The sequence below is a fragment of the Mesoplodon densirostris genome, chromosome 3, assembly GCF_025265405.1.
Source record: "Mesoplodon densirostris isolate mMesDen1 chromosome 3, mMesDen1 primary haplotype, whole genome shotgun sequence".
Taxonomy (NCBI): Eukaryota; Metazoa; Chordata; class Mammalia; order Artiodactyla; family Ziphiidae; genus Mesoplodon; species Mesoplodon densirostris.
This window is the reverse complement of record NC_082663.1, coordinates 143,119,634-143,131,772: the sequence shown is the minus strand read 5'-3', so window position 1 is coordinate 143,131,772 and position 12,139 is coordinate 143,119,634.

The following is a 12,139-nucleotide window of genomic DNA, read 5'->3' as shown; positions in this document are numbered from 1 at the left end:
TAAGGCTGGGAGGCCACTCATGGAACTGTGACCCTTTTTCAGAAACACAGAAACTGAAATGTGACCTCATCATCTGTAATAAAGAATCTGGCTTCATCTTAATCTTCAGTTTTAAGTTATTTTTTATTTTTTTAAAATTTGGCTGCGCTGCACAGCTTGCAGGATCTTAGTTCCCTGACCAGGGATTGAACCTGCACCCTCGGCAGTGAAAGTATGCAGTCCTAACCACTGGACCGCCAGGGAATTTCATCCATTTTAATCTTTGATCCTTGACAGCACTGAGCCTTCTTCCATCCATCCGTGGTCCAACCCCACTCATTAGGTACTTAAGAGACGGAATCCCAAGCACTTGGCTCTGGTGGGAAATTTGAACCCTACAGTCCTAGTTGGGCTCAAGGACTCTTTTCAGTCTAAGCACAGGGTGTGAGATGTATTCATTAAATTCTCAGGTAAGGAAATTTACTTTTAGATTAGTTTTTGCCTTTGTCCCTAGAGAACTTGAAATGTAAGCGACTATAATATCCCTAAGACAACTGATTCCTATTTCACTAATATAAGAAAACAATAAATCGTTATGTAAATTTGAGATGTACCTGGAACCTCTTCCCCCACCCCCAGATTTGTTGAGGTATAATTGATTAATAAAATTGTCTATATTTAAAGATTACAATGTGATGATTTTCTGATCTACATATACTATATTGTACATTTGTTAAGACAGTGGATTAAGAATTCTCACCACACATACAGACAAACAATGTGAGGTGATGGATGTGTTAACCTGGAAACTCCAAGATGCTGAAGAGACTGGATTGCAGAACTCTTACATTGCAAAGTGCTTAATGCATTTATTTACTTATTTCAACAGCTTTATTATGATATAATGTACATACTATACACTGCACCACTTTAAAGTGTATAATTCAGTGTTTTTTGGTATATTTACAGATAAATGCAATCATCACCACAATTTTTGAACATTTTGGTCACATCAAAAAGAAAACTGTCTTCCCTTTATCTGTCACCCCCAATCGTCCCATCTTCCTCCTCCAAACCCCAGCCTTAGGCAACACCTAATTTATGTTCTGTCTCTATAAATTTCCCTTTTCAGGGTTTTCATATGAAAAGAATCCTAGTATCTATGGTTTTTGTGACTGACTTCATTGATGTAGCATAATTTTTAAAAAAGGGACAACCGTGTTGTAGCAGGTATCAATTGTTCATTCATTTTTATGGCTGAAATATATTCCATTGGCTGGATAAAACATGTTTTGTTTATATATTCGTCTGTTCATGGATATTTGGTATGTTTTCACCTTCTGGCTACTATGAATAACATTGCTATAAATTTCATATACAAGTTTTTGTTCCAACATGTATTTTTCTTGGGCATATACCTAGGAGAGGAGCTAATGGATCATATGATAATGCTAGGTTTAATTTTTGAGGAACTCCAAGACTGCTTTACAGAGTGGCTACACCAGTTTATATTCGCACCATCAGTTTATGAGGGTCGAATTTCCCCCCATACCCCGGACATTTGTTATCTCACTTTTTGATTCCAGCCATCCTAGTGGGTTTTTTGTTTGTTTGTTTTGTTTTTAATATATTTATTTATTTATTTTTGGCTGCGTTGGGTCTTCGTTGCTGCACGCGGGCTTTCTCTAGTTGCGGCGAGAGGGGGCTACTCTTTGTTGCGGTGCACGGGCTTCTCATTGCGGTGGCTTCTCTTGTTGTGGAGCACAGGCTCTAGGTGCACGGGCTCTAGGTGCACGGGCTTCAGTAGTTGTGGCACGAGGGCTTGTGGGATCTTCCCGGACCAGGGCTCGAGCCCGTGTCTCCTGCATTGGCAGGTGGATTCTCAACCACTGTGCCAACAGGGAAGGCCCCTAGTGGTTTTGAAGTGGTATCTCCCTGGGGTTTTGATTTTCATTTCCTTGATAACTAATGATGTCCAGCACCTTTTCATATACTCTCGGCCATCTTTGTATATCTTCCTTGGAAAAATGTGTATTCAATCCTTTGCCACTTTTAATTTGACTCATTTGACTTTTTATAATTAAGTTATAAGAGGTATTTAGATATTTTCGAGACAAGTTTCTTATCAGATATACGACTTGCAAAATTTTCCTCCATTCTGTGGGTTGTGTTTCCATTCTCCTGCTTTAAAAATTTTACTTTTAATTCTGGTAATGTACACATGCCATAAAGTTTACATTTTCAACATTTTAAAACTGTATAGTTCAGTAGTGGGAAGTAAATTGACACTGTGAAACTAATCTCCAACTATTTTCATCTTGCAAAACTGAAACTCTTTTCCCATTAGAAAAAAAACCCTCTTCATTATCCCGTTACCCCAGACCCTGGTAACAACCACTCTACTTTTTATTTCTATAAATCTGACGACTCTAGGTCCTCATACAAATGGAATCATACAGGGTTTAACCTTTTTTGACAGGCTGATTTCACTTAGCATAATGTTCCTAAGGTTCATCCATGTTGTAGCATGTCTGAATTTGCTTTCTTTTTAAAGCCGAGTAATACTCCATTGAATGTTAAGTGCCAAGTTTTTTTTTTAATTAAAAAAATTTTTACTTTCTTTATTTAGGCTGTGTTGGGTCTTCGTTAAGGTGCGCAGGCTTCTCACTGTGGTGGCGTCGCTTGTTGCAGAGCATGGGCTCTAGGCGTGCGGGCTGCAGTAGCTGTGGCACTTGGGCTCAGCAGTTGTGTTTCATCGGCTCTAGAGCGCAGGCTCAGTAGTTGTGGCGCACAGGCTTAGTTGCTCCATGGCATGTGGGATCTTCCTGGACCAGGGCTTGAACCCATGTCCCATGCATTTGGCGGGCGGATTCTTAACCACTGTGCCACCAGGGAAGCCCCAGTGCCAAGTTTTTTTGATCCATTCACCTGCTGATGGACATTTGGGTTACTTCCACCTTTTGGCTATTGTGAATAATGCTAATAGACACACGAGTGGACATATATCTGTTTGAGTTCCTGCTTTTAATTCTTTTGAGTACTTACCCAGAAGTAGAGTTGCTAGATCAAACGGTAACTCAGTTCCAAATTTTTGATGAACTGCCATGTTGTTTTTCATCCTGGCAACACAATTTAATAGCCTCAGCAATAGCACACAAGGATTCCTAAGGGTGTTTTCACTTTCTGGATGGTGTCCTTTTTTTTTTTTTTTTGGCCAAGCGGCATGCGGATCTTAGTTCCCCAACCAGGGATCAAACCTGTGCTCCCTGCAGTGGAAGATCGGAGTCCTAACCACTGGATGACCAGGGAATTCCTCAGTGGTGTCCTTTGAAGCACAAAAGTCATTAATTTGATGAAGTCCAATTTACCTATTTTTTTTAACCTATTTTTCCTATTCCTACCTATTATTTCCTATTTCCTACCTATTATTGCTCTTGGTGTCATATCTAATTTTGCCAAATCCAAGGTCAGAAAGTTTTCCCTATGTTTTATCTAAGTATTTTATTTAATTTTTTAAACATCTTTATTGGTATTATATTGTTTTATGTTTAGGTCTTTGATCTTTTTTGGTAAATTATTGATTATGGTATGATGTAACGGTACAACCTCTTTCTTTGCATATGGCTATCTAGTTGGCCCAGCACCAATTTATGAAAAGAATATTCTTTCCCCATTTTTGGTACCTTTGTCAAAGATCAGTTGACCAAAGATATAGGGGCTTATTTCTCAGTTCTCAATATGTTCCATAAATCTGTATGGTCTAGGCTTGTGTCAGTTTCACACTATCTTTTTTTTTTTTGCAGTACACGGGCCTCTCATTGTTGTGGCCTCTCCCGTTGCAGAGCACAGGCTCCGGACTCTCAGGCTCAGCGGCCATGGCTCACGGGCCTAGCCGCTCCGCGGCATGTGGGATCTTCCCGGACTGGGGCATGAACCCGTGTCCCCTGCATCGGCAGGCGGACTCTCAACCACTGTGCCACCAGGGAAGCCCAGTTTCACACTATCTTGATTACTTTTGCTTAGTATAATGCTTTTGTAACAGGGGAGAGCCAAATCTGACTACACGTTGGATCTATTTCTTTTACTTTAACCTTTGTTTTCCGCTGCTTTTGTTCACTAAAAGGATACTGTCTATACATAATGGCCTGCCTTGGGGAACCCTGACCCTCTGCCTGAATGTTGAACCAAAGTGCCTTTGTTCAGGGAAACATCTGGAACCTGTCCACCTGTGGATGGCTACAAGAAAGAAGAAATTAACACATACCCTCCGAGGCTGGCCATTCCAGGTGATATTTGCAAAACTTACGGCCTTTTTACTTTACTTCCTCATCTCCTCCCCCTCTCTGTGTTATAAAAGAAACTGGCATCCAAACCCCAATAAAATGGTAATAATGAGACTTTGGTCTGCCATCTTCTCCGTCGGCCGGCTTTCCAAATAGAGTCGTGTTCCTTGTCTCAACACCTCGTTTCTGATTCATTGGCTGTCGTGCGGCGAGCGGAGCTAGAGCTCGGGCTCGGTAACACTTTGATGTCAGGAAATGTTAATACTACTACTTTGTTTTTCTTTCTTTTTTTTTTTGGCCGCACTGAGCAGCTTGTGGGATCTTATTTCCCTGATGAGGTATTGAACCCAGGCCCTTGGCAATGGAATCTCGGAGTCCTAACCATGGGACCACCAGGGAATTTCCTGTTTATCTTTCTCAAGATTGGTCTGGCTATTCTAGTTCCCTTGAAATTCCACATAAATTTATGAACCAGCTTGCCAATATCTATAAAGATTACAGCTGGGATTATGAAAGGTATCGTGTTGAATCTCTAGATCATTTTGTGGAGTAGCAGCAACTCAACAATGTGAAGTCTTCTGAACCATGAAATTGGGAGTTTTCCCATTTATTTATACATTTCTTAATTTCTTTTACCATGTTTTGCAGTTTTCAGAGGATTTGTTTTGTACTTTGAGTTTAGTTTGTTGTTCTTTTTCTAGTTCTCTGAGGTGTTAGGTTGTTAATTTGATATCCTTCTTTCTTAATATAGATGTTTATCACTATAAACTTCCCTTTTTCTACTACTTATACTGCATACGAGTGTCCTGTTTGGGTATCCCTAGAAAGCCTATCTTAAGTAGCCTGTGTCTAGCAACTCTCTGTTTCAATTCACTCTTTTTATACTGGAGTCCTGTTGATATGGTGGGAAGGTATTTGGGTGGGAAAATGTTCTTTTATGTTATGATTAAACTTGTAATGTTTTGGTGGGACAAAATCCCTTGACTATAAACTTCAGAACAGTTTCTTAGCAAAAGATTTATTCCTCATCTTTTGTAGAGAGGAAATTTGAAGGGTCTGGGAGTTGTCCTCTTTCCCCAATAAGATAAGGTTTTAGCAAATAAGTTTTCTTTAAGGAATGGTCTAAGTTACAGAGAACAGAATGCTTTGTGTGTTTATCATTTTCTGCATAAAGAATGAGGTCATTTTTTCCAGTCTTCAAGGTGAGAACCTGCTTAGGATCCTGCAGGAAAAATTGATGAGTTTGTGGGGTTCCTTAAGACTGAACTCACTAAAGCTTTTAACTCTCAAGCGAGTCCAATCTGGGTCTCCAGTAAATTCATTGTTAACATTTTCTGTGCTCCTAGAGTTTGTGGACTCCAGTTGTTTCTCCTCCAGGTAAGTGGTTATTCTCTGTATTCACCTGTCTCTCATTTTTGGGAGCATTGTTATGCCATGTAATCTCAAATCTCTCTTAAATCTAAGAACAGGTATTGCTTTTCAGGTTCATCAGGTATTTTCTTGTTGTGAAGACAAGAATGATCACTCTGAGTTTGTTTTTTTTTTTTTTGGTACACGGTCCTCTCACTGTTGTGGCCTCTCCCGTTGTGGAGAACAGGCTCCGGACACGCAGGCTCAGCGGCCATGGCTCATGGGCCCAGCCGCTCCGCAGCATGTGGGATCCTCCCGGACCGGGGCACGAACCTGTGTCCCCTGCATCGGCAGGCGGACTCTCAACCACTGTGCCACCTGGGAAGCCCCCACTCTGAGTTTTTATATATTGGAACAGAAACCATCCATTCACTTGTGTTGCTCACTTGTGAGACTACAGCATTTTTACTTATTCATTCTACTGCTAGAGCCTATGTAAGAAGCTTCAAAGGTTTTCTTTTGTGACCAATGCATCAAAAAACATTATCATACGTGGATATCTGTATTTGGATTTCTTTTCCTCGTCTTATAAAAATCCCCTACCCTGAATGTGTGTTTATAACCCCAAAGACATGTTCCATCGTAACCACTTTCTGTTTTATCACTGCCCTTTGGAGGCAGGATCAACCCCCTACCTAAAATGAATCAGATGTTAAGACTGCTGTCGCCACATGCATCAAGAAAATTTTTTAAAAATTATTACACAAAGGTACTTTCTAAGGAATGTAGGGTAAGTGGTTTGAGGTGGCTTGAGCAAAGGAGAATGGGTTGGCCCTTTAATGTGTACAGGGGTAGAGGCTGTAGGTTTTCAAGTTTGGACCATACTACCTGCTGACACAAAAAAGACAGAGGCTTATGTCAACCTTCCTAACTTGTTTACCCACTGTGGGCCAGGCAGGGTGAGCAGTTGTCTCAAGCAGATTGAGTCAGATATGAAAAATGAAGTCAGTGTCTTTCCTAATGTTTACTCCTTAGGTTTACTGACTGAATGATGACACATCTCTGTAAAAAATTAACAAATAGAAACCACAATTAAAATAGAGTTGAGAGACCAGAAGGGGGAGTTCTCACACTCTAGGACATAGCCAAGCCCAACAGGAAAAAAAAAAAGACTCCTCTTGGTTGCTGGCAAGGACTCATTCAATGAAAAGCCATGGACTCTTTGTTTCCTACAGCCCTCCCACCTTCCTTTCCCTCCCTCTGAAAGTGTTCTTTCCTTGCTGTGTGGGGACTTGCCTATGGCTTGCCATAGTTCCAGACCCTGAATTGTGGTTCTCTGCTGATCCCAAATAGACCCATCTTTGCTGGAGAAATATGTAGCACAAGCAACATAATTCAGATGACAATGCCTGAAGAAAATATTTGAATTCAGTCATCCCAGGGTGTTGGAGAGAGCTAGGAAAGTGTCAGTATACTTCCAGAATTCTGTTCAAATGTTTTAGTAATGTAATTACTTATTTTATTTTTTGCCCTTAAAAAATTTTTTTTATTTTACATTAGAGTACAGTTGATTTACAATGTTGTGTTAGTTTCAGGTGTCAGCAAAGTGATTCATTTATACATATACATATATCCATTATTTTTCAGATTATTTTCCCATATAAGCTATTACAGAATATTGAGTAGAGTTCCCTGTGCTATACAGTAGGTCCTTGTTGATTATTTTATATATAGTAGTGTGTATTTGTTAATCCCAAACCCCTAATTTATCTCTTCCCCACCCCCCATTTCCACTTTAGTAACCATAAATTTGTTTTCAAAGTCTGTGAGTCTTTCTGTTTTGCAAATAAGTTCATTTGTATCACTTTTTAAAGATTTCACATATAAACGATATCATATGATGTTTGTTTTTGTCTGGTTTACTTCACTTAGTATGATAATCTCTAGGTCAATCCATGTTGCTTCAAATAGCATTATTTCATTCTTTTTTATGGCTGATTAATATTCCATTGTATATATATATATATACACCACATCTTCTTCCATTCCTCTGTCAATGGACATCTAGGTTGCTTCCGTGTCTTGGCTATTGTAGATAGTGCTGCAATGAACACTGGGGTGCATGTATCATTCTGAAGTACAGTTTCCTCCGGATATATGCCCAGGAGTGGGATTGCTGGATAATATGGTACTTCTATCTCCAGTTTTTTAAGGAACCTCCATACTGTTCTCCATAGTGGTTGTACTAATTTACATTCCCACCAACAGTGTAGGACAGTTCCCTTTTCTCCACACCCTCTCCAGCATTTACTGTTTGTAGACTTTTTGGTGATGGCCATTCTGACCCGTGTGAGGTGATACCTCATTGTAGTTTTGATTTGCATTTCTCTAATGATTAGTGATGTTGAGGATCTCTTCATGTGCTTCTTGGCCATCTGTATGTCTTCTTTGGATTTAGATCTTCTGCCCATTTTTTGGTTGTTTTTTTTTTTTTTGGATATAGAGCTGCATGAGCTGTTTGTGTATTTTGGAGATTAACCTCTTGTTGGTTGCTTCATTTTGCAATTACTTATCTTAATTTGTTGTCTCATTTGTTGTGTTCCTGGGGCACCTTGCTAGCGGAGCCTACCCACGTGCAGCCTGCAACCCTTTTAGGGGAACAGAACTCTCTCTGATGGCTAATAGTCAAAAGCCAAGTGGTCATCAGCTACCATGACTGCCAAGGAGTTTTCCTTCAAGGAAAACATCTGAAGTATTAGCTGTCTGCCACCTATAATTACAGTGTTTTGGACATTTCGTGATTGGCATTAATGGTGTGTTTGTTGAATGACATCATGTGTGACCAGGTCAGTGCTAGTGACTTTCACTACAACAAGCACCTGAGTGCAAATGGTAGGAAAACAGCACATTTGTGTTGGATGAGCTGGAGGGATTTTGAAGGAGGGTGCCCAAAATGAAATACTGACATGCAGGGTACACAGATTACAGGTGATGTTAGGAGGAAGAGCAGGGAGTGGGATAAAACAGTGGTGGCCAGGGTGCACCATGACAGTCAACTGAAGACCTGCATGAGTGACCAGTCTGACAGAAATGTCTGGTATAGAAAGGCCTCTACTTATAAGGTGCCAGTAAGCCTGATGATCAGACCAAGTTATTGGCCCCAAAGACTGGGGGAGTGAATCTAGGTAATGCCTCAAGCAGCAGGAAGACCTAACTCTAAGAAAGCAAGGTTTAAGTGGGCATTAAGATAACCTATGAGGGTTGTATACTAGGGTTGTAAGAGAGGTACAAGGTCTACTGAATGCCTTTTTCAAGAACCCAGTGTTTTGTTTTTCATAATTCAGTTGATAATATCAATAATATATAGAGTGTCTTGGTGAGTCATTTCATTTCGGTTTCAGTAGGTTCACGTATGATAGAATAAGTAATTACTCTATACAAGTATCTACCATAGTCAGAGCATAGCAAGTAGTCAGTAGAGGGAGTGAGGGGCCCTAGAAAGTCTGTTTGACTTTCTGACTTCCCTGGTGGCGCAGTGGTTAAGAATCCGCCTGCCAATGCAGGGGACATGGTTTTGAGCCCTGGTCCGGGAAGATCCCACAGCTGCGGAGCAACTAAGCCTGTGTGCCACAACTACTGAGCCTGCCCTCTGGAGCCCGTGAGCCAAAACTACTGAGCCCACGCACCACAACTACAGAAGCCCGTGTGCCTATAGCCCGCGCTCCGCAACAAGAGAAGCCACCGCAATGAGAAGCCCGTGCACCGCAATGAAGAGTAGCCCCCGCTCGCTGCAACTAGAGAAAGCCCACATGCAGCAATGAAGACCCAACACAGCCAAAAGTAAATAAATAAAATAAATTTATAAAAACAAAACAAAACAAAAAAACAATGGATCTCCATTTCCTTAAAAAAAAAAAAAAAAGAAAGTCTGTTTGCCATCAGCTGTAGGGACTCTTTCCTTGGTCAGGAAAGTATGTCCCTTGATTATATTATCAGTGTTGTGTTTGTTCACATGAAGTGCATCATTGGTTGGTCACTAAGTTAGCCATGGCAGAAGAGAGAAGTCCTTTGAATTTTGCTTAAACTTTAGAAGTCTCTACATGGTTATGGATTACAGGGACTCACAGGGCCAAGGTTAATACCATCAGATCTCAGGTGCAATGATATGAGCCTCTGCAGACTGAGGTTTAGTATGTGCTGTATAAGCAGTGGCATTGATTTGTACTTGGGTATGGTGAGGCAAATTATTCTCAGAGTTCTTTATTTATTTATTTATTTTTTGTGGTACGCGGGCCTCTCACTGCCGTGGCCTCTCCCGTTGCGGAGCACAGGCTCCGGACGTGCAGGCTCAGCGGCCGTGGCTCACGGGCCCAGCCGCTCCGCGGCATGTGGGATCTTCCCAGACCAGGGCGCGAACCCGTGTCTCCTGCATCGGCAGGCGGACCCCCAACCACTGCGCCACCAGGGAAGAAATTACAGGGAAGAAAGTACACAGATTACAGGTGATGTTAGGAGGAAGAGCAGGGAGTGGGATAAAACAGTGGTGGCCAGGGTGCACCATGACAGTCAACTGAAGACCTGCATGAGTGACCAGTCTGACAGAAATGTCTGGTATAGAAAGGCCTCTACTTATAAGGTGCCAGTAAGCCTGATGATCAGACCAAGTTATTGGCCCCAAAGACTGGGGGAGTGAATCTAAGTAATGCCTTAGAGAGAGAATAGGGATTCTCAGAGTTCTTAATGCCAAAGGGGGCGACTTTGTTTTTATTGGTGAGACCAGATAGGTAGATCATGGGCAATGGCCAAATGATCTGTAACACTGTGCAGGTGAGTTAGATTGATTCTTGGGCAGCGACTTATCTATTGCTAGCATGGTTGCCTGGATTTTGACCAGTCTAATGCCTGGGTCCCGTCTTAATCATGGATGGCCCGTTTGATCTAGGGACAGAATGCAGCATCTCTGCAATGGAACCCATCAGAATTGGTTATGGCACATTGTCCATAAAAAATATCAACTTCCTGGTCATTCATCTGCTCCCAGTGACTCCCAAAGTGGATAATGTGCCTAGAAAGTTGGCCTCTTCCAGAATGGATTGCATCAGACAATACGGGAACACACTTTCTTGTCTAAGTGGGATATGCCAGAGGTGCCATTTTTGACTCTATTCTGTAAGCACCAATGTATATTTAATGAGGAGACCTTTGGTTGGAAAGCCTGAAGGGTCCTGCATTCATGACCAGCCCCAAGACCACTGCAGCCCCTCAGCCTTCTGTGGCAGGACCCAGCCCACTCACTAGCAGGCTGGCACCAGCCCCAGGACTCCCTGGGCCCCGGCCCTGCCCACACCAGAAGGCCAACACCAGCTTTGAGCCATTTTGGGCCCCTCAGCCAGCTGCCACGGGATCCAGTTCCACCCATCAGCAGGCTGACACAAGCTTTGGAACACCCTGAGCCCTGCATCCAGCTGTGTGAGGAACCAGCACTGCCCATCAGCAGGCTAACACCAGCTCCAGGACCCTCAGAGCTCTGCAGCCAGAATTCCCAGGATAGGGCTCTACCCACCAGTAGGCTGACACCAGCTCTGGGACCCCTGGACCCTTCAGCCAGAGACTCCAGGATGAGCTCTGCCTGCCAGTGGTCCAGCACCAGCCCTAGGACCTGATTTCACCCCCCAGTGGATGGGCACCAGCCCCAGGATCTCCTGGGCACTAACCCCACCCACCAGCGGGTAGACACTAGCACAGAACTACTATAGCCCTACAACATGCTGTAGCAGGGCCCAGCCCACCCACCAGCAGGCCAGCACCAGCTTTGAGACACCTCAGGTCCCTCAGCCACCTGCCCAGGGATCTGGTCCCACCACAAGCTGGCTAGCACAAGCTTTGGGAAACCCCAGACACTGCAGCCAGCTGTGCCAACAAATGGTCCTGCCTACCAGTGGGCCAACACCAGCTCTAGGATCCCCAGGGCCCTGCAACCAGAGATCCTGGGACCTGGCTCTACCCACCAGTGAGCCAGCACTAGCCCCAGGACATCCATAACTAGATCCACTTGCTTTAGACTGTCGTATAAAGTCAAACGTATTCTAAAAGATCTATTAATACATTTGTACTGTCCTCCTCCACGTTTTGTGATTTTGATGTCCTATTTTACATCTTCATGTTTACCCTTTTGCTGTTGATTGTAGTTATAATTGCTTTTACAAAAGTTTTTTGATTGTTTTTTAATCTACGTACTGGCTTATTAAATGATCTTCAATCCCTTTGTATATTTGCCTTTCCTATTGTGATTTTCCCTTTCCTATAGATTCATGCTACTTTTCTATTTAGAAAAGACCTTTCAATATTTCTTTTAGGTTAGGTTTAGTGTTGCTGTATTCTTTTAGTTTTTGCTTGTCTAAGAAATTCTTTGAATCAGGAAGAAATAGAAAATATGAATAGACCATTCACAAGCACTGAAATTGAAACCGTAATTAAAAATCTTCCAACAAACAAAAGCCCAGGACCAGATGGCTTCACAGGCGAAT